Source organism: Anas platyrhynchos, chromosome 21 (assembly GCF_047663525.1).
Source record: "Anas platyrhynchos isolate ZD024472 breed Pekin duck chromosome 21, IASCAAS_PekinDuck_T2T, whole genome shotgun sequence".
NCBI lineage: Eukaryota > Metazoa > Chordata > Aves > Anseriformes > Anatidae > Anas > Anas platyrhynchos.
The window spans coordinates 758,088-781,084 of record NC_092607.1 but is presented as its reverse complement, the minus strand read 5'-3'; positions in this window follow the sequence as shown (position 1 = coordinate 781,084).

Below are 22,997 nucleotides of genomic sequence, written 5' to 3'. Positions count from 1 at the left end.
CATTATAAAGCTTTCTGCTGTCTAGACATTTGATCAGTGTAATGAAAACGTCACCATTTTTTATTCTATATCAATTTTTCCTTTCAGATTGGCAATGGGAAAAACACAAAAAACAACCAGAAGAATATCACAGAATCCTACGATGCTTTCTCGACAGGAAGGCTTGCTGTTATTCAATCCACCAGATGGGTAAGAACAAACATAAACTTTCAGGTTTTTTCCACTGAAATTTCTACTGTGTTGAATCACTAATTTGCAGTATGTTAATTCATAATTTTAAAAAGTGGATGTGAAGACAAGGTGTATGCTTATACAAAAATAAAAAGGTATGCAGATGGGCGCAAAGACTAGTAGTACAGAAACATTCCCTGAGACCTAAATAAAGCCATGTACTAGAATGTAGCTCTTGATAAACTCTGTAAGCCTTGGGTACCAGAGTCAGTAATGTTAGAATAGACAGTCTTGTAGCTTATTGCTGTAATTTGTAATAAAGGGCACTAACATTTGTTAACTTGTAATTCTCATTGTAGTTTAGAAGCCTTTTGTTTATTAAAGAAACTGGCACTCCCTAAGTTTTGAAAAGAGCATAGATTGAGAAAATAATTGTTATTGCTAAATACAGATTGCAGTTACTCTAGAATGTTTGACAGTCACAGTATTTACTGTATATTGTTCCCACATTCTTTATGGTCTCATTTTTCTTTGATTTTGTGTACGTGTGTCTTTTTTTCACTATGAAAACAGCACAGGTGGGTGTTGGAGAGGGGAAGTCAATTGGAGAATGGTTTGGACCAAATACAGTTGCTCAAGTACTAAAGTAAGTGAGATCATACCAGTCTCATTCAGAACGTACTCCCCTGGGGCAGCCAAGAGAAGGCCCAGGCAGAGTTTTGAAGGCTGCATCTCCCCCTGTCCCACAGTCAGGAATGTACTTGCCATCTATTTACAAGTGCAGCATGGAATGTCATGCCACAGCTCGGTGTGCAGGTACTGAGTTGGGAATGGGTGACCTCTAAATTTTAATAAAGGAAGAGCCTGAGGAGAAGAAACTGCAGGAAAGTCTCCTGCTATGCCGTCTGCATGCCCTCACCAGTCACACCACAGATGTATATTCCTTTCTGCACAGTGGCACAGCTCTGGCAGGTCGAGAGTGCCACCGTGTAGGTCGGAGTGGTGGTGTGAAACATCAGAGAGAAGCCATCTCGGCTGAGGAGGGAACTGAGCTGCAATTCCTCCCTTTCTGAGCAGCAGTTCTGCCAGCAAGGCTACTGGATAAAGATGGGCAGCTCCTCATAGTCTGGGAGCCACACTGAAAGGAACTGAGGCTGCTCAGTTCTCCAGGGGTACGTGGAGGTGTCTTACCTCAGGCAGGGGCTAGGCTACAGGTCCTGCGAGCTCAGCAGCAAGTCTTTGACACCCTGGAACAGGCACATGATCTGAAGAGGGAGGGGAGCTGAAGCATGCCCTGGACTCCAGATCTTTCATGGCCAAGTTTTTCATGGTGAAACGCTCACCCCCATTTCTTTCTGGCTTATTTGAAACAGCTAATTCTGCCAGTGCAGCTTAAGAGTGTAGCTCCCTTCCGCAAAGGTTTGGATTTTGCAGAAGTGGACATAAAACTGTGTGCTGCTGTCTCCCACTGAAGTTTTGGTGCCCCAAACCCTTAGCTGATTTAGCTTTTAACGCCCCATTTCTGCTGTGCACGCAGGCTCAGGCAGAAGTAATTCCACTGAATTCAGTGGAATTTCTTAAGCAAAAAGTAATCTGCAAAACTGGCATAGGAATTTTTTTCTTTTCCAGATGAGAAAAGACACAATTGGGCAAGAACCCATTGCAGAGACTGTCGAGTGCAATAAAAAGTAATAAACTTGATGTAGTTGAACTGTTACTGTCACTGCACTTAGCAGTAAGACAAAACAGTTTGCACATGGTGCAGCGCATATGTTTTTCCTGGTACCACTCAGTACCTATTTTTCTAAAGATATTAAATATTTAATGTTTAAAGTTTTCTTTTTCTTACATGGAGACTTTAAAAAATGCAGAAAGGATGTTTTTTCTTAAGAAAAAAAGAATAAATAAATGGTTCTGAGTGTAAAGCTACCCTTTTGATCCAACTAGTTTATATTAATTAGTACCTTAATGTTTTCTAGGAAGCTTGCTTTATTTGATGAATGGAATTCATTAGCAGTTTATGTATCTATGGGCAATACGGTGGTCATTGACGACATCAGGAAGTGACACCTCATCAGTTTTCTGGTAACAGTTTCTGATTTGACTCCATTTGCCAGCATGTATCTAAACATGAACAAATACTTGGGGGGCCATGGGTTTGTCTTGCAAGGGTAAGAAGAGGGAAGAAGGACATACAAACTCAGTTGTGTTTTTTTGATCCCTGATGCCAACTTCGTGCTCACATCACTGGATGTGAAGAGCTCCTTGAAGAATTTCTACTGTCATCATTGCTGCCATTTCATTTCTCTGGCGTTTTATAGGCAAAGCTTGACACTATTAATAACATTAATAGGACATGTCACTGCAGTCTTAAATTGTCATCCCCCAATCATTGATCTAACGTCTCACTTGGACGTGCCAGCACATACTGTCTGCTAGAATTACTTCTACTAAATAGCTGTAATTGCCATGCCCGGCTCGTTTTGTCTTGGGTGCCCTATAAAGATCCCTGGCAAACTAGCTTAATTCACTACTGAGAGGAAGATCTGCTTTGTGTTCCTCTGTGCGTTGACTGATTTCTAGTTTTATTCCCGCAGAAAAAATGTGCTGGTCCCCTCCTCAGAGCAGTAGCGCGTCCCACAGCAGTGCACATTTGCACAGAAGTGCTCTTGGCCGAAGCAAGAAGGCAGGAGGACTCTGCACAGGCTGGAAAGCCCTCTTGCTTATTATACCTCTACGACTAGGGATAAATCACATAAATCCCGTATATATTGATGCATTTAAAGTAAGGTTTTCTTTCAGTTCATTGCTCGTTACTGTCAAATAAGTTTGGGTATGTGTGATGTCAGTAAAGAAATGAATGACAATTTCCTTTATTCCTTTTGAACTCCTAGGAATGCTTTAAGATGCCACAGTCTTTGGGAGCATTAGGAGGGAAACCAAATAATGCCTTTTATTTCATAGGATTTTTAGGTAAGGAAAAAAGAAACTTATTCCAAATGTGCAGATGATCAAAAGAGAACATTTTTTGAAGGGGAAATAGTAAGGGGTCTAAGCGTGAACCTCTAGAAGTAAAGAAAGATGAGAATAGAATAAAATAAATGAAGAAGCATATCTAAAAGAGTTTAGAAACAGTATGAGATGATCCTTAACAGGAGCAGAAAGTTAACAGCAAAGCTAGGTGTAAAAATAAGTGATGACATCAACAAGAGCAACATACTGAGAATAGCTGATAGCATTTGACAAGTGTATTGGTCAAATGTCACTTTTATTTTCTTGTATTTCAAAACTGTTTCTGATAGCAGTATCTTTTTCACCTTTTGCATACCTTCTGTTATTAAGTATTGCTCTAATTAATTTAAAATGCATTCCTTCAGATTTCACCCCACTTTGGGCCAAAATTTTGCAACCCTATTTTGTCCTTTTGTAAAACCTAACCTGTTTTAGTTAGGCTTTTTTGTTCCAATTTCTGAATGAATGCCTAATGGGATTACAGATTGCATCTGTGAACATCCTGTACCTTTTAATCTGTCAAATGTTAGTGTTTACAACACTTGAGATTTAAAAAAAAAAAAAAAAAAGTACTGGATCTCACATGGAAAAATAAAAGTATGTGACAAAGATAGAACATAACCAACCAAAAAATTACAGTAATAGGTGACAATAGGAAGTTATACTAAATACCCTGTGGGAAACGCTGTGTCTAAACCTTCTGATTCTCTTAAAGAATCCCTAGCTGGAAAGTCTAGATTATACTGACTGCAATGGCAATCTAATTTCTATTTTACAGTTCTGGACCAAGTGCTTATTAATGTCACTTGCTTATTTTTAACATATGGCTTTTATCCATCCAGGCAATGAGCTGATCTATCTGGACCCTCACACCACTCAAAGCTTTGTAGATTCAGAAGAAAATGGCACGGTTGACGATGAGAGTTTCCACTGCCAGGAAGCCCCACATAGAATGAAGATCATGAATTTGGACCCTTCAGTAGCTTTAGTAAGTGTCAGGAAATCTTGAATGCATGTACTTTATCTCAAAGTAATGTCTCTCTACATTGGTAAGGGCAGCAATGCATCTCCTTGAACAGAACCAAGATCACAAAGCTGTCTTCTGTGATCAACACATAGTAGTTTGTACATAACTACATGGAGAATCTTAGGGCAAGTGGGGAGCTGTCTGTACTGTAGGAGCTCGCTTTGTTTTCTTTACTGAGCAGCTTTTACTTCTTTCAAGAGGCATTATAATGGTCAGAGCAAGGAACTGAAACAGGTTTACGTGTTTTATTCTATCACTACTTTATGTTTGGTCACCTCTAGACAAGTTACTTAAACTTACTTTATATCATAAGTTGAAAATGTTTAAGTGGAATTATTGTATTTCACCCCAAATTACAAATACAAATGTATTATTTGTAATTCACCCAAAATGTCATGGGGGTACTGTGGTATTTGAAAAAATTGGATCTGATCCCATGCCAGTATCCTGTGATTGGGTGATTGGCAGTTGTCACCAGTGGGATGTGTTTCTAAAGCTTTAAACAATCTGTAAAGATACCGGTATCTGTCATTCATTCACATACCTGTTTTTTAATACTGCTGCTTTTTAGAAAGTTTTTTTGTTTTGTTTTGTTTTAATACTTTACTACGTAACTGTGCAAAATGTGGCATGATGCAACGAGACAGACAAAATCATAATGAAGAGCAAATATTTTCAGTATAGATACCAGAATGGAAATGTTCCTTAGGTGGTCCATCATCTACAAGTTTTCAGCTTCTGCTGATACCTGGACTGTAGGAACTGGGTGGCGCTCCATGGAGGAGCACACAGGAGCTGCTGCTATTTTTTGCTTGACTATTTCGTTAGGGGTTTGCAGGGCCTTGTTCTCCCCGTGGGTTCTCTCCCTAGAGCTGCCACATATTTGGAGTCTTATATCTACTGATCGTACAGGGCATTACTGTATCAGAGGTCAAACCGCCTTACCTGCTGGTACCACATACCTACCATCTGCAAAGGTAAAACTCTGTGTGTTTGTTTTTTCCCCTAAGGGCTTCTTTTGCAAAGAAGAATGTGATTTTGATAACCGGTGTAGTCTTGTACAAAAGGTAAGAGTGGGAACTTAGCATCTCGATTTGTTCTTTATAAAGTCTGGTTTTTATTGTCTGTTTTTTGTAAAATTTTCCTTTGCATTTTCCTTTGTATACAAATTGTATGAGCCATGGAGAAGAATGCATTAAAGCATCAGGGTAAGGCAATACTACTGAATTGCTAATTGGAAATTGTTCAGCACTTTACCAGCCACAAACCCTGCCAGTTGGAAAATGGGTGTAAACATCCACACTTGAAGGTGTTACTGGGTGACACTTGCTTTTAACTTCTAATTCTCACTAAATGACTAAGGTTTAACTGCCATATTGTAGTGATGTATCAATGATTTGCTTCCTGATCCTTTTTTATTGTTTGACATAATAGATTGCGTGTTCTAATTATGACTGTTAGTCCCTGCTATCTTAAAGATCTGATTCTGTAAGTGCTGCAGGCCTCTAGCTCCTGGTGATCTAGGGAGAACAGAAGGTGCTGGCTGCCACAGGAAACAGACTTGAGGATGTTTCTGCATGCAGCTGTTAAGCTAAGCACCAGACGTCTGAATGTAAAGTACCATCAACCTCTAAGGGCATTTATTTAAAAAAAAAAAATCATCTAAGGAAAACAGTTTGTAAATAACTGAAATACAGGACAGAAGGTAACTTCTCTTTGAAGAGGAATAGCGTTTGGCTTCAGGAACACCTTTTTTCCTGACCAAAACCTGTCCTTCAAAATCTGATGCGTTTTTTTTTTTTTTTTCCCCTTTGGAGGAGCTGATAGATCTGTCTTTTGTGCTATTGATCAACAGAAAACTTGAGGAGAGTTCTATGCAAGCAACTTTCTTTTAAAAAGCAGAAAATATTGTACATTCCTAGTGTGCTTGCTACCTGTAAACAAAATTACAGGTTTGCAGATATCAAAGCTGATATCAAAAGATGATAAGACTGATAATTTGTAGTACAGTTCAAGAGATCTGTCTTCCAGATGTGTTTTAACTAGGGATGTATTACAGAGACCATGGTGCTTGGATTTCACAGTATGTCTGTATAAAGACTTTTTTTTCCTGATGGACATGCGTAATTAAAAAACACTTTCAATTAAGCAGACACGTTTTGTGTTTGAAGCGTCTCCCGAGCCAGCTTTTAAAATGAAAGCATTCTGTCCTCAGGAGATTCTAAAGCAGCAGAGTCTACGGGTGTTTGAGCTGGTCCAGAAGCACCCGCCACACTGGCCTCCTTTCATACCTCCAACAAAACCAGAAGTGACAACCACAGGAGCAGGTAAGGCACCGATTAAAAGCCTAATTGTGCAATGTTATGTTCCTCGTTAGCAAATAAAAGAATAATCACAGGTAGAATAACTATCCTTTGTGAGTGTCAAGCAATATATAGCAGGCATGTATCCAAACAAGCCATACAATTGCTAGCACAGATTATTTTTTTTCACTCTTACAAAGTACTTTTCTGGAATGAGTCTTTCAAAGTTTTTTTTTTTAAGTGAACAAAATCAGGCATGTCTTTAGAAGCATTTTTTTCTTTATCTTTTTTTACAGAACTCATTGAATCTACTGACAAGCTATTTGAATTGGAAGAAGAATTTGAAATCCTGAGTGTGTGAAGGAAACTGTGGTGACTCTTCTGAGTGTTGAATATATTGGTAATATTATTGCATTGACTTAAACAGCCATGTTAGCCCCGAAGTGCCTGAAATTATGGATAACAGAGCACAGAAATCTAGTAGCATCCAAAACTCCAAGGGCAGTTTAACACACAAGCTTCCCCGGATGGAAAGGCAGTAAGAGATCTTGTGATAAGATGCTTAAAGGGAATCTCTTTTTAACGTACCTTAGCTGGAGACAAACGGGCCTTTGAGATTAAGGCAAAAATACATGTATCACTGGGCACCATGTTTGGAGAAAGGGATAACCCAAATGGATATTTCTTGCTCTCATATAATAATGCAATAGTTTAGTTCTTCAAGCAAAACAGTCTTCAGTTCAGGAGGATGTTTACTTCTGTTCCCTCCTGTGGGCTGCGTCATAGGAAAAATACATTGTCTTGTTTAAAAGATTGACTGGATCAGGAGAAAATTGTTTCCTTGTTAAATATTTTAACATGTATTTGAGCAACCAGACTTTATTACAAAAATGTTTCTGTAAAAGGAACTATGTCTAATGGACACATTTTGCAATAGCCTTCCTGTTTCTGGGAGACCTCAAGAGGAACAGGAGCCTCAAATAGTTGATACAGATCACAACCACTGTTATAGTTATGGTATATTTCACCTTGACCTTAAAATTCAAATGATTAAAACTTAGGTTATTTCTTTCCGAGTTAAAACGAGTCAAAGGTGGTTTAACTGTACCTTATTTATTTTAGAATAGATTTACACAAGTTTCTCTGTTACAGCACTTTATCTGTGCATCTAATAAATTTCTTAAGCTTTTCTTAGGTTGTATGCTGCTATGTTTGGTTAATTTGTGTGAACTAAATATAAACCAGGTGATCTTAAAACTTAATATAGAAGCGTACACAGATTACTGAATTGTTGCTTTTTGACTTCTTGCCTTTTGAAATCTGTTTTGGTAGAAGTGCCTTAACCCTACAGGTTTATCAGAACAGCCTGGGCAGTTTTATTTCTAAGGCAGAGAATCTCTCTCTAGCAGCCATAAGAAAAACAGTTCAGAATAAAGAAAGGCAAAGATTTTTAATCCATGCTGAAGTTCCTTTTCACTACCAGACAGTCCCCCTTGTGGTCATGTTGTCATGCTAGTGTAATGAACATGAACTGCAGACATTCATCTTCACCAATAAATGACAACATAGAGAAATACCGAATATTGTCTCCTCTCACTTGCACCTCTCGATCAGGGCCACTGTTTTTTCAAACAAAAGAGTTAACGAGATCCTATTGCATCTTGTTTAATGTTTATTAACTACAGTTTGGAAACCACAAACGTAGAAAAAAAATATCATTTCCTTATTTTATTAAAACATATATAAAACATATATAAAACATATATAATATATATATATAACACATATTGTGTTGTAAAGCCCACAATTCCCTACCAATGACAACAAAAAAATCATCTAATTGAGCATGCAGTTTTCATTAACCTGTTTTTTGTTTCTTTTTTTTTTTTACAAATACCCAACAACACATACACATGTGTTGTGTTGTGTTTTTTTCCATCATTTCTCACTGAAGCAATACCCATCCCGTATCAGATCTGTGTCATTACCCTAATTTTTGTTCCTAATGTACTTGAAAAACTTCTTAACTCTATTGATTGCAACAGTTGATTTTTTTTCCCTCCGATCTTAACTCCATTTATCAATTACTTATTCTCTTAAAATCCTGCTTTTAAGAGATGGTTGGGTATTCACCATCTCTCACTTTTATTTATAGATTTTCTTTTCTTTTTCAGTAGTTCAGCCCTAGTCAACTCGGAGGTGGGCAGCAGCAGCTTCTATGGAGCACCTATGCTGGAAAAAAAAAAAAAAAAAGTTGAGCCTTGAGGGAAAAGGAAGGTGGGAGAGCCAGATGGGGCAAGAGGAAGGGAGGTGGTTTGACCAGGACACCTTGAGGGTCTGGGAAGAGAAGAAATGGATGGGTGCTTAAGAAATGAGCAGCATCACAGCCTACATACGGAAGAATTGTGACGAGCAGTTTAGAAATGTGAGCGATTGGTGGTCTTGTGTTGATCGGCAGCTGTGCTCCATGGTTATAGCTGTAATTTCAGCAGTTTACTGTGTAAGCCGCATGTTGCCACTTACTTGATCAAGGCAATGCTGTTCAGTTGCAGGGAAGAGGGGCAAGACTCAGGGAAGAAACGGAACGGAGAAAACTGTACACTGTGGATATGCACACGTAGCCATAAAATCAGTGCTGGACAGAAAGAGAGAAAGAGAGACAGACAGACAGACAGACAGAACGAAAGGAGGGAAGGAAGGAAGGAAGGAAGGAAGGAAGGAAGGAAGGAAGGAAGGAAGGAAGGAAGGAAGGAAGGAAGGAAGGAAGGAAGGAAGGAAGGAATGAAGGAAGGAAGGAAGGAAGGAAGGTAAAGGGAGGGAGGGAGGAAGGTAAAGGGAGAAAGAAGGAATACCCCACACTCATAAAAGTGAGAAAGATCTAGGTGTAAAATTACGTAAAAGAAAGACAACTGTCATGTTGTGGTCTGATAGTTTCTGGGAGAAAGCAGAAACCCAGCAATTCTGTCTTTCCTACTCCTCCAAACCAATTCCGTTGACAACTCTGAATGCTTCCAGCTAGAAAAAAAAGGAAGAATGAAGTGGAGGGCTCCTTGCCATCACTGTATTTCTGGAGCAGATTTCTGGATAGTCCCCGCAGCCAGCTGTAGGGCCTGTGCCAGGCTTGGAGTGGCTGCAGGGAACATGCCAGGGGCTCGAGGTGCTGCAGGGAACATGCCAGGGGCTGGAGGGGCTGCAGGGCGAGTGACACGGGTTTGAGGGGCCTCAGGTCCCAGCGCAGTGGTTGAAGTCGATGCAGGGAACATCAGAGTTGTTGGAGGGGCTGCAGGTAAAATGCCAGGGGTTGCGGGGGCTGCAGGGTGCTGAGTCACAGCTTTGCATCAGGTAGAGACGCATTTTCCTAGAACCATCCATTTCCTCCTGAAGGGGCTGAATATCATGGAACGGTCTTCAAAATGCACAGAGCAGACCCCAGCAAACGTAGGGATGCTGCTAGCAAGTAGGGAACTTTTTTGTTGATGTTGTTAACATTGTTTCACGACAATAGATGCAAACATGTATCTTGAGTTGAGGGCAAAGGTGACCTTGGATCTGAAGCACACAGGCGTTCACTAATGTCCCCCCATCCGGAGTGAATCCACAACGACTCGGAAGGAAAACTAAAGTCCAAAGCAGTGCACTGGGATAAAGAGAGTTTAATAGGGTAGAAAAGGAATAAAAACAATATAATAAATATTAATATTTATAATTTATAATATAATAACGTATAAAAATTGTTTAATTAATAAGATTAAATAATAATCATCATAATTTTATAGTAATAAAACAACGCCATACTGTACAACACAGTCAAAAAAGTGGATTTAATGCAATAAAAATAAAACCCATTTATCCCATCCCAATGAGTTCCTATCCCCATCATCACTTCCCATCCCACTGATCATTTCCTATCCCAACAACGTCCCAGTTCTGATCCCAAGGCTGAATTCCCAACTCCCACCCACCCATCCAGCCAGCCATGCACCCATTTTCTGCATTTTCAGGTCACAAGACTCTGATGAAGGCCACCTCAGCCTTTTCCCCCCCAAAAAAAGCTGCTCTTTATTGTGAAAAACTTCACTTTTGCACAACACTGCAGACCCAGCCAAGATGGTCCTGCAAGACAAGGTGAAACAAACATACAAAACCCATATGGAGGTAAATTGGTTCATCTAAACAAATTCCTACCACGAAATCCTGATCCTCAATCTCAGCACCGATGAAAAAAGAGGATACAGTTCCCTCCTCCAAGGTCCCTCTCTGCCCCTGCTCCCCGTGGGCTCCTCTCCATGGCTGCAGCTGCGGCCCGGGGCCTGCTCCTGCGGGGGCTCTTTTTTGCACCTAAGTGCTGTTAACCATCCCAGGCATTTGTTGTTCACATGGTGAATAAGTGCTGTTTTGGATTTACAGAGATAATCTGTAGATTTGGTTCCAAAGGGGTTCAAATTCAGGCAAGGCAGTGAGAGCTTTGTGGGCTGCAGGAGAACCAAAATGCAGGAACTGTCAGGGCTCATCCTCACCCGTGACCAACTCTCATTTGGTCTTCTTTGGAGAGAAAGCCAAGCCAGCCAGATGGCTTCCACTACTTCTATGGGAGTGACATTGGGATTGATCTTTAAAATGAAATGAAGCAGAAGGCTGTGGGTTCTCCAACCTTCAAGATATGCAGCACTTGGCTGGGAAGGTTTCTTCCGTTCCTATGGATTTGAAGAATTAGGGCTGAAAGAAGCAGCAGGACCCTAGGGCCATATTCTGTCATCTCTATGGAAACTCCTGACGGGAATTATCTCCCTACTGGTGTCAAACTGCAGGCAGGCAAACGGGTGTGGTCTCCTCTCTGTGCAACTCCCCAATCCATGGTGTCTCTTTGCATGTGTGAAATTGCATGTGTATAGGGGGTGTGGTGGCAGAAGAGTGAAAGCCTCTTCTGATGGCTCCTAAAGCTGTGAGTCTGACCCTTCTGTGACTGTGCTGAAAGCGATCCTGGGGATAGAAGGGAGAGTGATCCAGCTGCACATCATGAGACGGGGAAGAGACAGAGGCTCTGGCGTGCACTGCTGACTGGTTTGCCTCGGTGGGGTTGGAGTGAGGAAGCTGTACCCTCCTCTGTTAGCACAAAGGAGAGGAGTTATTCCACGCTATTTTTCCTCCTCTGTGTATGAATGGACAGACTGCACAGTTGGTTAAGGCCGTAGCTACTGAAGACAAGAACTCGATTGTCTGCTGCTCTTCAGGCAGAAGGCAGAAGGAATCAAGAGACAGGACTGGCTCTGTCTGCATACTGCAGTAGACGCACTTTTTTGCATCTTCTGTGCGTGAAAAAGTATGTTTTAATTGATAAGAATCCCAAGGGCCTAGAAATACTGCAGTTTTAGGATAAATCTGGTATAAACTGAGTGTCCTGAGGATTTTGAGTACTCCATTTCCGTGGCCAGACCAACAGAAACTCCAGGGCAATAGGAAACACAACTTTCTCTCTCTTATCCTAAATTTCTCCACTTGTTATCTCCTGACCAGCAATTTACAGGAAAGTTACAGGAAAGTGAGGGAAAATATTTGAACTATTTATACACCAGTGCAGGTGGTGCCATGTTAACTTCACTCTTTTGCAAGATCTTGTTTGCTAACAGCAAGTTATGGCCCCTAGGGATGTTTTACCTTGAGGGAGGGAATGGGGGCACACCAAAACAAGTAGAACAAGCAAAATACTGTGGGGTGGAGCTGACAAAACAACAAACAAACAAACAAGCAACAAAAAAACAACTACCACCACAGACCACCCACTAGTGCCGTGCTTTTCATACTGAAGTGAGGAAAGAGCAGAGCATCCTTGCAGGAACTTCATGCCTCAAAACCCTCCTTTGTCACTCTTCCTGCACTTGTGTAACAGTTGCTTGCAGGTCTGTTTCCTTTCTTATTTCAGGACTGGAAGATGGCTTCATGGACAAAACAGACTTGGCTTGGGGAAGAGTAATTGAATTTATTGCCAACTGATCACAAAGTAGGACAGTGAGAATTTAAAAACTTTAAAACCAACCAACCAACCAACCAACCAACCAAACAGAAAACCACCTCGCCACACTACCTCCATCCCAGGCTAAACCTCAGTCTTGATTCTTCTATCTATTTCCCACGGAGCAGTGGGGGGTGGTTGGAGGATGTTGGGGACTGGAGGTTGCAGGCTCTGCTGCTCCTTCATCGTATTTGGCAATTTTATTGATGGTAGCGCTCCCCACCCCTCCCATCCCCTCTTTTCCCTTCCCTCCACTCCCCTGCCCTCCCCTATGCTCCCTTTTCTTTCTGACCAACAGTATGATAGATTCGGGTGGGTGGTCAGCACGTGGGGCTACGGAGAGGACATGTACACAAAGATTTGGCTCCAGATCCAAAATGTCATGTATTTGGCAATTTTATTTATGATAGCACTCCCCTCCCCTCCCCTCCCCTCCCCTCCCCTCCCCTCCCCTCCCCTCCCCTCCCCTCCCCTCCCCTCCCCTCCCCTCCCCTCCCCCCCATCCCCTCCCCTCCCCTCCCCTCCCCTCCCCTCCCCTCCCCTCCCCTCCCCTCTTTTGCCTCCTCTCCCCACTTTTGCCTCCCCTCCCCTCCCCTATCCTACCCTCTTTTGCCTCCTCTCCCCACTTTTGCCTCCCCTCCCCTCCCCCCCATCCCCTCCCCTCCCGTCTCCTCCCCTCCCCTACACCCCCTCCCCTATTCTCCCTGTCCCTATACTCTGCTAAACTCCCCTCCCCTATACTACCCTACACACTCCTACACTCCCCTCCCCTATCCTACCCTAAACTCCCGTTCGCTACACTACCCTACATTACCCTATGCCCCCCTCCCCTACACTCTCCTACACTCCCCTCCAGTATCCTACCCTACACTCCCCTAAACTCCGATCCCCTACACTACCCTATACTCTCCTATGCTCCCCTCCCCTCTAACACGCTACACTACGCTATGCTACCCTACCCTACCCTACCCTACCCTACCCTACCCTACCCTACCCTACCCTACCCTACCCTACCCTACCCTACCCTACCCTACCCTACCCTACCCCACCCTATCCTATCCTATCCTATCCTATCCTATCCTATCCTATCCTATCCTATCCTATCCTATCCTATCCTATCCTATCCTATCCTACCCTCCCCCTGCCCTCCCCTCCCCTCCCCTCCCTTCCTTTTATTCCCTCCCCTTCCCTCCCCTCTTGTCTTCTTCTCTCCTCTCTTCTTTCTTTCGGGTAACTTCAAATCGCTTCAGTCGTTCTCATAGCTCCTATCCCTGGCTGATTCACGGGAACCCATCAGCAGCAACCAGAAGCGCTCCAGCTGCTGTGTCGAGCAACAGTCTGCTGGTCGAGCAACAGTCTCCAACTGGGAATCGCTGACTTCGTTGTGTGGCTCAGACAGGTGCCTTGCAGTTCCACCGTGGCCTGGACGTTTCCTCTTGCTGTGTCCCCACCTACAGCGCACTTCTGCTTAGAAGCAGCAGCAGGCTTTGCAAGATGTCCCACTCCTTCCATTTTCAGTGGTTTAGCTTGGCTAGCCGGGTGGTGTCTGTCAATAGAAGACAACAACGAGATTTGGGTTAGAAACAGCTAACTGAGTAGTTCCTTTGCACAAGGGCAAGGAATATCTACCCCTTCCTACTGGAGGCTGCAGTGTCAGAGATAATGACGGGTCCTTCCGAGAGCTTTGAAATATCCCTTGGCGATGCTGAGTCCAGAGGACCAGAGCAAACCTGTCTAAAGTACACCGTGGAATCACTCGGAATGACTTCCTAGCAGAAGCATGTGTCTGATACGGCTTCAGCTGCTTGCAGTGTTCTTCTTCACCTCGTACCTAAATTCAGATGAGAGATCTCAATGAAGATGGAAAGGTTGAGAAATAGAGAAATCACTGATGTGCTTTGAGAACTTCTAAGGACTGAGTACTGCATCAATCCCATGTTGTAACATTAAGGATTGGTTAGAAAAGCAAACGTTAAAAACAAGGAAAGGGGAAGAACAAGTAAGCTTTCTTAAAGTATCTATTCTATTTAAGGTATCTTTAAAGAAGTAAATAAGTACTGAAATATATATGCAGATAGAGAGAGAGAGAGAGAGAGAGATACAGAAACCTAAGAGTCTGCTGTGCAGGTTAGCTTCTTGCTCTCTTTTCTAAAAGTCACAGTGAATGCAGCATCTGTGTGCGTTACAAGCATTACCCTCAGTCCAGCACAGGTACACACGAGAGGTCAGCCTGCAGGTTGCGGAGGCAAAGCAACTGCTCTGGCTGGATGTGAAGAGCCAAGACAGAAGTTGCTGTCAGGGAAAAGATACACAGAGGGGATGAAAAAGACGGAGTGTGCTTCCGACCTTCACAACTTCTAAGCAAGCGGAGATGAGGTTGTGGAAGAAGCAAATAAGCTGTTGATCTAGAAGCAGCCTGAAGATTGTCCTTAAGCAGGGCCTTGCATTCTTCATTTTTACAGCATTGCTTGCCTTCAAGTGCACGACGATGATTTTATGAACTTTCTACCACTACAGAAATGCACCGGATTCTTTCACAAAACTTACGGGTGGTACTTGGCAATATTGGTCAGCATTCTCTATTTCCTTCTTCATCTCAATTCTCTTTTGGCCTGTGAAGCTTTCCAGATCAGAGGAGAAGATCCACGGTAATACGGAGCTTTGGATACTGCAAAGGAAACGAAGAATCCTACTGACAACTCTTTTCAACCTCGCCTGCAAGCATCACAGAAAAGAACACCGAAAGAACACCGCTTTATCATGGGAAGCATAAATTGGAGCATAGGTGTCCTATAGCTGAAGCGAGGTGAAGCAGGTTCCACACAAGGTGAAGGAGCACACCCATAAGCATTTCCATAAAGCCGTGTTTTCAAACAAAGGGTTAAGATTTAGATTTTCTTACAAGTGAAGAATGAAGAAATAAAAGAAAAAGAAAATTACCAGGACATCCAGTTTTCCTCTAGCTTGCTTTGCTTCTTTCCGAATCTGAGTCTGGAGTGACAGTCAGGGAGCAGCGTTGTGCAGAAATGCCAAAGCCTCCCCAGCTGGTTGTACCTTCATCAGCAAGGGCTTTGATACTGCTGCCTCCTCAGCAACATCAGCCATTTCCAAGGAAAGCTGGTGTCCATCAGGTCAAATAGGAATGGGAAATCCCTCTTGCCACAACTTCACACTCACACCAGAGTTGGCAGGACAGGCCGATGGACAGAGAAGCGTCTGCAAGAGTGTTAGAAAACAGACTTTAGATTTCCGTCAACCCAGGAAGAATTACTTGCTCATCCCTTCAAAGTGAACTCTGAGTAGAAGGAGGGGATCCCAAGCTGCATTCCTGACATCTATGCTGCAAAGTCATCCAATGGGACATGTTACTGGACCAGCCTGTTACGAACAGAAACAGGACTTTGAGGTTATGCTGTTGGATTAGAATTAAGCTCAAAGAGTTAGTCCTTTGACGTGTTTTTGTTTGCAAGTGTTTTCACTGCTTCCCAGACAATGTCTCCAGCAAGCTAGCTGCTTGCTTCATTTGTTCTGTTCTGTTCTGTTCTGTTCTTTTTGATTCTGTTTTGTTTTGTTTTCTCAGCCAGGATTCTTAGAGAAATGAGATTAAAGTGATCATATTGTATGTCCACCCATCCCTCCCTCCCCTTCGCTTGTCCAGAGCTTTTACCTCGTCCAGCAGCTTGAATGAACTCGGTCCTAGGCGCAGTTGTGTCCAAGCCATTCTGTTCCTAGACGTGTTGTGAGAACAGACAGCTAAGTAGTGGGGAGAGGATGTGCTGCTGTCTGCAGTGTGACCTCAGCGCTTACCAAACAGTAGGGAATACACAGAGAAGGGCCTTAGGAGAACTTCAAGCCCCAGATACGTTTTATGTGGAAACCATATTTCCCAAGATAACACTGGACACAACTGCATAATCAAAATGGATTCATTTCTTGGTTCATTCAACTCCTAGGTTTTAGTTTTAAAACATGTCTGTCTTGGCTTAAAGCACTCTTCCAATCTCTATTTCCAGTTCCTAGGATTTCCTGAAATAGCTCATCCCATTTTTTTCTTTGTACACTCTCCCAGCCTCTTTGTTTTCCTCTCCCCAAGAAACTTAGCACTGCTCTCTTCATACTTGACAACTAGATATGGAGCTGTATCAGCCAGAAGGAAGTTTCCTTCACACTTTCTGCTTCTTACGGTATCTGGGCTCTTACCTTTACACTTACTCACCCTTCCTACATTAGCACAAAGAAAGCTGTTTGGGAGATCTGATGTCTTGTTTTCCAGAAACTGCCCTGAATCACCTTTACGAGAGCTGTCCCACGCTGCGAGCACAAGTCTTGCAGTCTGGCCAGATATTTGCCTTCTAAGTCAATAACCAAATCTGTTACAAAGGTAAGAACATGTAATTAATGGAAAGGAAATCCTTTTATCCTTTTATTTTGATCCAAATTCACTTTTTTTTTTTTTTTTTCTAGACCAAGAATGAATCGTGGAGAACCACCAAAACTCAGGTGAGAAATGAAATGACAAATGTTAAGGTCAGGCAGCTTGCCCACTGCCATTGCTACCCTGAAAGCAGATGGAGTGCATCTTCATACGCCACAGCCTGAGACACTAGTCGACAGGCCAGCCCGTGTGAGGAAGTCCATTGCTGCCTGAATTTTAACATGACAGGGGGACTCTTAAGCCTCTTGTTTATGCTTTAGTACTTGCGGTCTATGGGAGGACCACAGCACACTCTTCTCTGTCTCCCCTTATTTGTTGATCGTCTGTAGGAAGAAGAGAACGTGCAGAGGCCCTCACCCGTACATTGGGTCTGTTCTCACTCTGTGCAGCTCCATCATTGAGCAAAGTACCAACCTTGAGGCTTCTGTAAGGACTTGACACAAACTACAGAATACTACAATGAAGCATTCACAACAAAACCACATTTTTTTCCGCAGCCAAGCATCAAAACACTTACAGAAGGGCATGGTCCCTCTCTGTGCACCTCAAGGGGAGATCCACAAATCCTCACGTGGTTTCATCGCATCCAGCACCCTTCTCTGTGCCTCCCAGCTAAACGTGCACAGAGGCAGCTGTTGCCAAAGTGCTGTGGTGACACAATTCAGTTCTGTTTCTGAAGTCATCACCGCAGGCGCCTCCCAGTGACAGCACAACACTCTCTGTTGCTAATGCGTCTGTCTCAGAAACAGCTAGGGAAGTACCACTATGCCCAAACTGACTTGAATTAGAGTAGTTCCCAAATTATTCCCTGCTCCCCTACATCTGTGGAAGGTGGGTGATCAATCTTTTCCTTGAGAAAGGACTACAGAGCAAAAGAGCTTGATTCTGAGACGTTGCCCGTCCTTGTAGAGCAGTTCACCTTTGATTTCCATGTCAGAAAAAAGAAGGTGAAATCAACAATTCCCTTCCTCTGAGCTGGGAATAGGAAAGAAGCCCAATTCTCCAGGAAGCTTTCAAAAGGAAACTCTGCATTTCTTTGTTAAACACCTCGTTTAATTTCTTGAAAGAAATCTTTCCCAGGACTTTGCAACTGCGGTGGTTCGAAGCGGGTGGGCAGCCGAGTTCCACCACGGCCGCTCTCTCACTCCCCCTCCTCAAAGGGAAAGGGGGAGAAAATACGATGCAAAGGGCTCCAGGGCTGAGATAAGGACAGGGCGATGGCTCAACAAGTATCGTGACGGGCAAAGCAGACTCAGCAGAGTGACCCTCAGGGTCCCTCCCTGCCCCTGCTCCCCGTGGGGTCCCTCCCATGGGATGCCGCCCTTCCCCAGCTGATCCCACACGGGCTGCCCACAGGCAGCAGCTCCTCAAGCACTGCTCCCACACGGCTCCGTCCCACGGGCTCCATCCATCCATCCATCCATCCCCCAGGAGCAAACTGCTCCAGCACGGGTCCCCCACGGCTGGGCGGCAGCTCCCCCCAGCCCCCCTGCTCCTGCGGGGGCTCCTCTCCATGGCTGCAGCTGCGGCCCGGGGCCTGCTCCTGCGGGGGCTCTCCACAGGCCGCAGCCTCCTCCAGGCCACAGCCACCTGCTCCACCGGGGGCTCCTCCACCCACAGGGGGGCAGCAGCGTGGAGATCTGCTCCATGTGGGACCCATGGGTGCAGGGGGACAGCCTGCTCCACCAGGGGCCTCTCCCTGCACAGCCCGCAGGGGAACTGCTGCTGTGAGCCTGGAGCACCTCCTGCCTCCTGCTGCACTCACCTTGGGGGCTGCAGGGCTGCTTCTCACTCCTTGCTCTTCCAGCTTCTGTTGTGCAGCAGTATTTCCCCCTGCTTACATCTGCTCTCCCAGAGGTGCAAACAACATCGCTTATTGGCTCAGCTCTGGCAAGCGCCGGGGCCCTTTTGGAGCTATCTGGAGCTGGCTGTTGTCTGGATTGTTCTCACAGACGCCATCCCTGCAGGCCCCTGCTACCAAACCCTTGCCACGTAAATCCGATCGAAGTGTATGCAGCAATTACAAAGCCGCTGTGCTTTGGGCTGTCACGATCCTTCTGCAAGTGCAGGGGAGGTGCAGGGTTGCTTTGCATTTCCAAAAGGAGGAAGAAAGCCTCCAACCCCACTGGACCTCAGCCACTTGCAGGATCCAAGCAACGCTCCCCACTTTCAGTTATCTCCCTCCCATGCACACAGTGGGAGCAAGGTTGAACAAGCACATTTTTGAAAATGTTTATCTTAATGAAGAATAAAAGAAGTCTACAACACCCAATCCCTGTGTGCACCCAAGGCAAAAATCGTGGACTATTCTGCCTCAACACTATTTTCAGACCCAATTTGCCAAGTCATCTAGCAGAGGATTTCTCTCTTGTTCACTCACTAGCTTAGTAGAGCACCAGTTTACATAGGTGCTGGAGCAGATTCCTCAACCATCTGAAGGGACTTGATCCCAGAAAAGTTCAAAACTGCAGATGACTCATGATTTTGTGGTGAAGCATCTATTAAATGAGAGCTGTTCCGCTTAGGGCACAGTGAGACAGTGTGAGAAGAACCCTGTATCTCACTGATTGAGGCTTTATAACTCTACAGAATTGTCAGTCAACAATAAATGGAAAGTGCAGGAGATATGTTCTTTCTTCCTCCTTTCCCTGCCATACATTAGCAGAGAGATTGTGGTGGGATATAGGTTCAGAGCCTCACAGAAGAAGGATTTGAACCCAGGCTCTCCACAGTCTGCACCACTGCCTTCCTGATGGCTTTTGACTATTTTATTTTATTTTATTTTATTTTATTTTATTTTATTTTATTTTATTTTATTTTATTTTATTTTATTTTATTTTATTTTATTTTATTTTATTTTATTTTATTTGTATTATTATTCTTCTTTTTCTGGGTGGTGTCTAAGTCTTGGGGGGAAGAACAAACTGTGGGAGGAGGGAATGCTACTACTGTCTGTGACAGTGGTGATTTCTGGACAGTGTTAGCAACAGAGCTTCTGCAGAGAAGAGAAAATGCCAGGCGGTCTCTGTTGGTATTCCATGTACTGAGTACTGAGTGCAGTTTTGGGCTCCACAGTATAAGAAAAAGACATAAACCTGTTAGAGAGTGTCGAAAGAAGGGCAACAAACAAGAGGGTCTCTTTTAACAGGGGGATTGAGGTTTGTGGCAAAGTTTTGGTAGCAATTTAGGGGCTGCACTGTGCTGGACACAGCAACAGACGCACCATAAGCCAAAGTCAGACAATAAGCCAAGGTGTGTTCACGTGTGGTTTACTGTGGTTTAACGTGGTTTACGTATAGAAGAAAGTTTTCGCCTATTGGTGAGTATACTGCAGATTTGCTGCATTGTTCTAAATTAAATAGCAAGATAAGTGATGGCATCGTAGGCTGGGAAAATATTTCTAGAGTATCAGCGCATTTTGAGCATCATTTTAACTGTTTATGCAAACATGAAGATTATTAAAATCAGTGTTTATTTATGTCTGTATGTAAACAGGTGATCATGTTGTATAGCATGCAGTAAATGGTTTGTGAATGCTGCTTGAAGAATGAAAAGAGTAAGTCAGCTCCACAAGGAATAAATGAATTTTGTTTATTTGTGCAATGCAGAGATTAGAATTAGACCAACAGCATGGAACCGAAGTCTTGCTGTGTGCCTTTTATCTGTAGGACAGTTCATGGAGGCTTCAGCAGCCCTATCTGTTTTCTAGCACTCTGAAATGTCCTCTGTGGTGCTGCACCCAGTTGAAAGCCTGCACTGATTGTGATGAACTTTCCTAACAGGAGGCACGGGTCCTTCGTCGGACGCTGGCTGGGGATGTATGCTGCGATGCGGGCAGATGATGCTGGCCCAAGCACTGATCTGCAGACACTTAGGGAGAGGTGAGTGCTGATCCTGAGGGAACTTCGGTATTGTCTGCAGACGCTTCTTCGTAAGTACTCCATTAAAAGCACAAACCCTGAATTTATTAGTGAGACTTTCTTTGATGCCCTGGTAACAGTTCCTAATGAATCAATTCATATTCAGCTGGGTGAAATCATCCCAGCCTGAAGCAGAGAAATAGGCATAGAAGGAGAACAAATGGGGAATCCTGTCGCCATTATTTTATAAACCTTTTAGTGTAACACCCAAGTTGAGGCCAAGGGAAAACCTGCCACCGTGGGACAGTGCTCTTACCCTTCTCTTCACTCCTCACTTGTCAGCAGCACGAGGTCCAAACCCCCCTGGTGCAAGCTCTTAAGCATGCATGTCACATCCCAGGATGCTGCCAGTGGAGTGTTTGGACTTTCTGTATGGATCTTATGTTGTTATTTAATGGGTGCTTAGAAATCCAACAAGGTCTAAACACAGCCTGTACTTTTAAATAATCTTGGAAGCTCAGAGATACTGGAATGGCTATCAACACGCAGCATGATCCGTCAGAATATGTTTGCAGTTGATGTTTTTGTTTTGTTTTATTTTCCCTGTTTTGACAATCTAGCCTATGATGATAAAGGGCAGCTTGATGATAAATAACAAGCTTGGAATTCTAGGAGCTCTACACAAAATGTAAATATTCGAGATGAATTGAAATGTCTTTTAACATCTCATTATAAAGCTTTCTGCTGTCTAGACATTTGATCAGTGTAATGAAAACGTCACCATTTTTTATTCTATATCAATTTTTCCTTTCAGATTGGCAATGGGAAAAACACAAAAAACAACCAGAAGAATATCACAGAATCCTACGATGCTTTCTCGACAGGAAGGCTTGCTGTTATTCAATCCACCAGATGGGTAAGAACAAACATAAACTTTCAGGTTTTTTCCACTGAAATTTCTACTGTGTTGAATCACTAATTTGCAGTATGTTAATTCATAATTTTAAAAAGTGGATGTGAAGACAAGGTGTATGCTTATACAAAAATAAAAAGGTATGCAGATGGGCGCAAAGACTAGTAGTACAGAAACATTCCCTGAGACCTAAATAAAGCCATGTACTAGAATGTAGCTCTTGATAAACTCTGTAAGCCTTGGGTACCAGAGTCAGTAATGTTAGAATAGACAGTCTTGTAGCTTATTGCTGTAATTTGTAATAAAGGGCACTAACATTTGTTAACTTGTAATTCTCATTGTAGTTTAGAAGCCTTTTGTTTATTAAAGAAACTGGCACTCCCTAAGTTTTGAAAAGAGCATAGATTGAGAAAATAATTGTTATTGCTAAATACAGATTGCAGTTACTCTAGAATGTTTGACAGTCACAGTATTTACTGTATATTGTTCCCACATTCTTTATGGTCTCATTTTTCTTTGATTTTGTGTACGTGTGTCTTTTTTTCACTATGAAAACAGCACAGGTGGGTGTTGGAGAGGGGAAGTCAATTGGAGAATGGTTTGGACCAAATACAGTTGCTCAAGTACTAAAGTAAGTGAGATCATACCAGTCTCATTCAGAACGTACTCCCCTGGGGCAGCCAAGAGAAGGCCCAGGCAGAGTTTTGAAGGCTGCATCTCCCCCTGTCCCACAGTCAGGAATGTACTTGCCATCTATTTACAAGTGCAGCATGGAATGTCATGCCACAGCTCGGTGTGCAGGTACTGAGTTGGGAATGGGTGACCTCTAAATTTTAATAAAGGAAGAGCCTGAGGAGAAGAAACTGCAGGAAAGTCTCCTGCTATGCCGTCTGCATGCCCTCACCAGTCACACCACAGATGTATATTCCTTTCTGCACAGTGGCACAGCTCTGGCAGGTCGAGAGTGCCACCGTGTAGGTCGGAGTGGTGGTGTGAAACATCAGAGAGAAGCCATCTCGGCTGAGGAGGGAACTGAGCTGCAATTCCTCCCTTTCTGAGCAGCAGTTCTGCCAGCAAGGCTACTGGATAAAGATGGGCAGCTCCTCATAGTCTGGGAGCCACACTGAAAGGAACTGAGGCTGCTCAGTTCTCCAGGGGTACGTGGAGGTGTCTTACCTCAGGCAGGGGCTAGGCTACAGGTCCTGCGAGCTCAGCAGCAAGTCTTTGACACCCTGGAACAGGCACATGATCTGAAGAGGGAGGGGA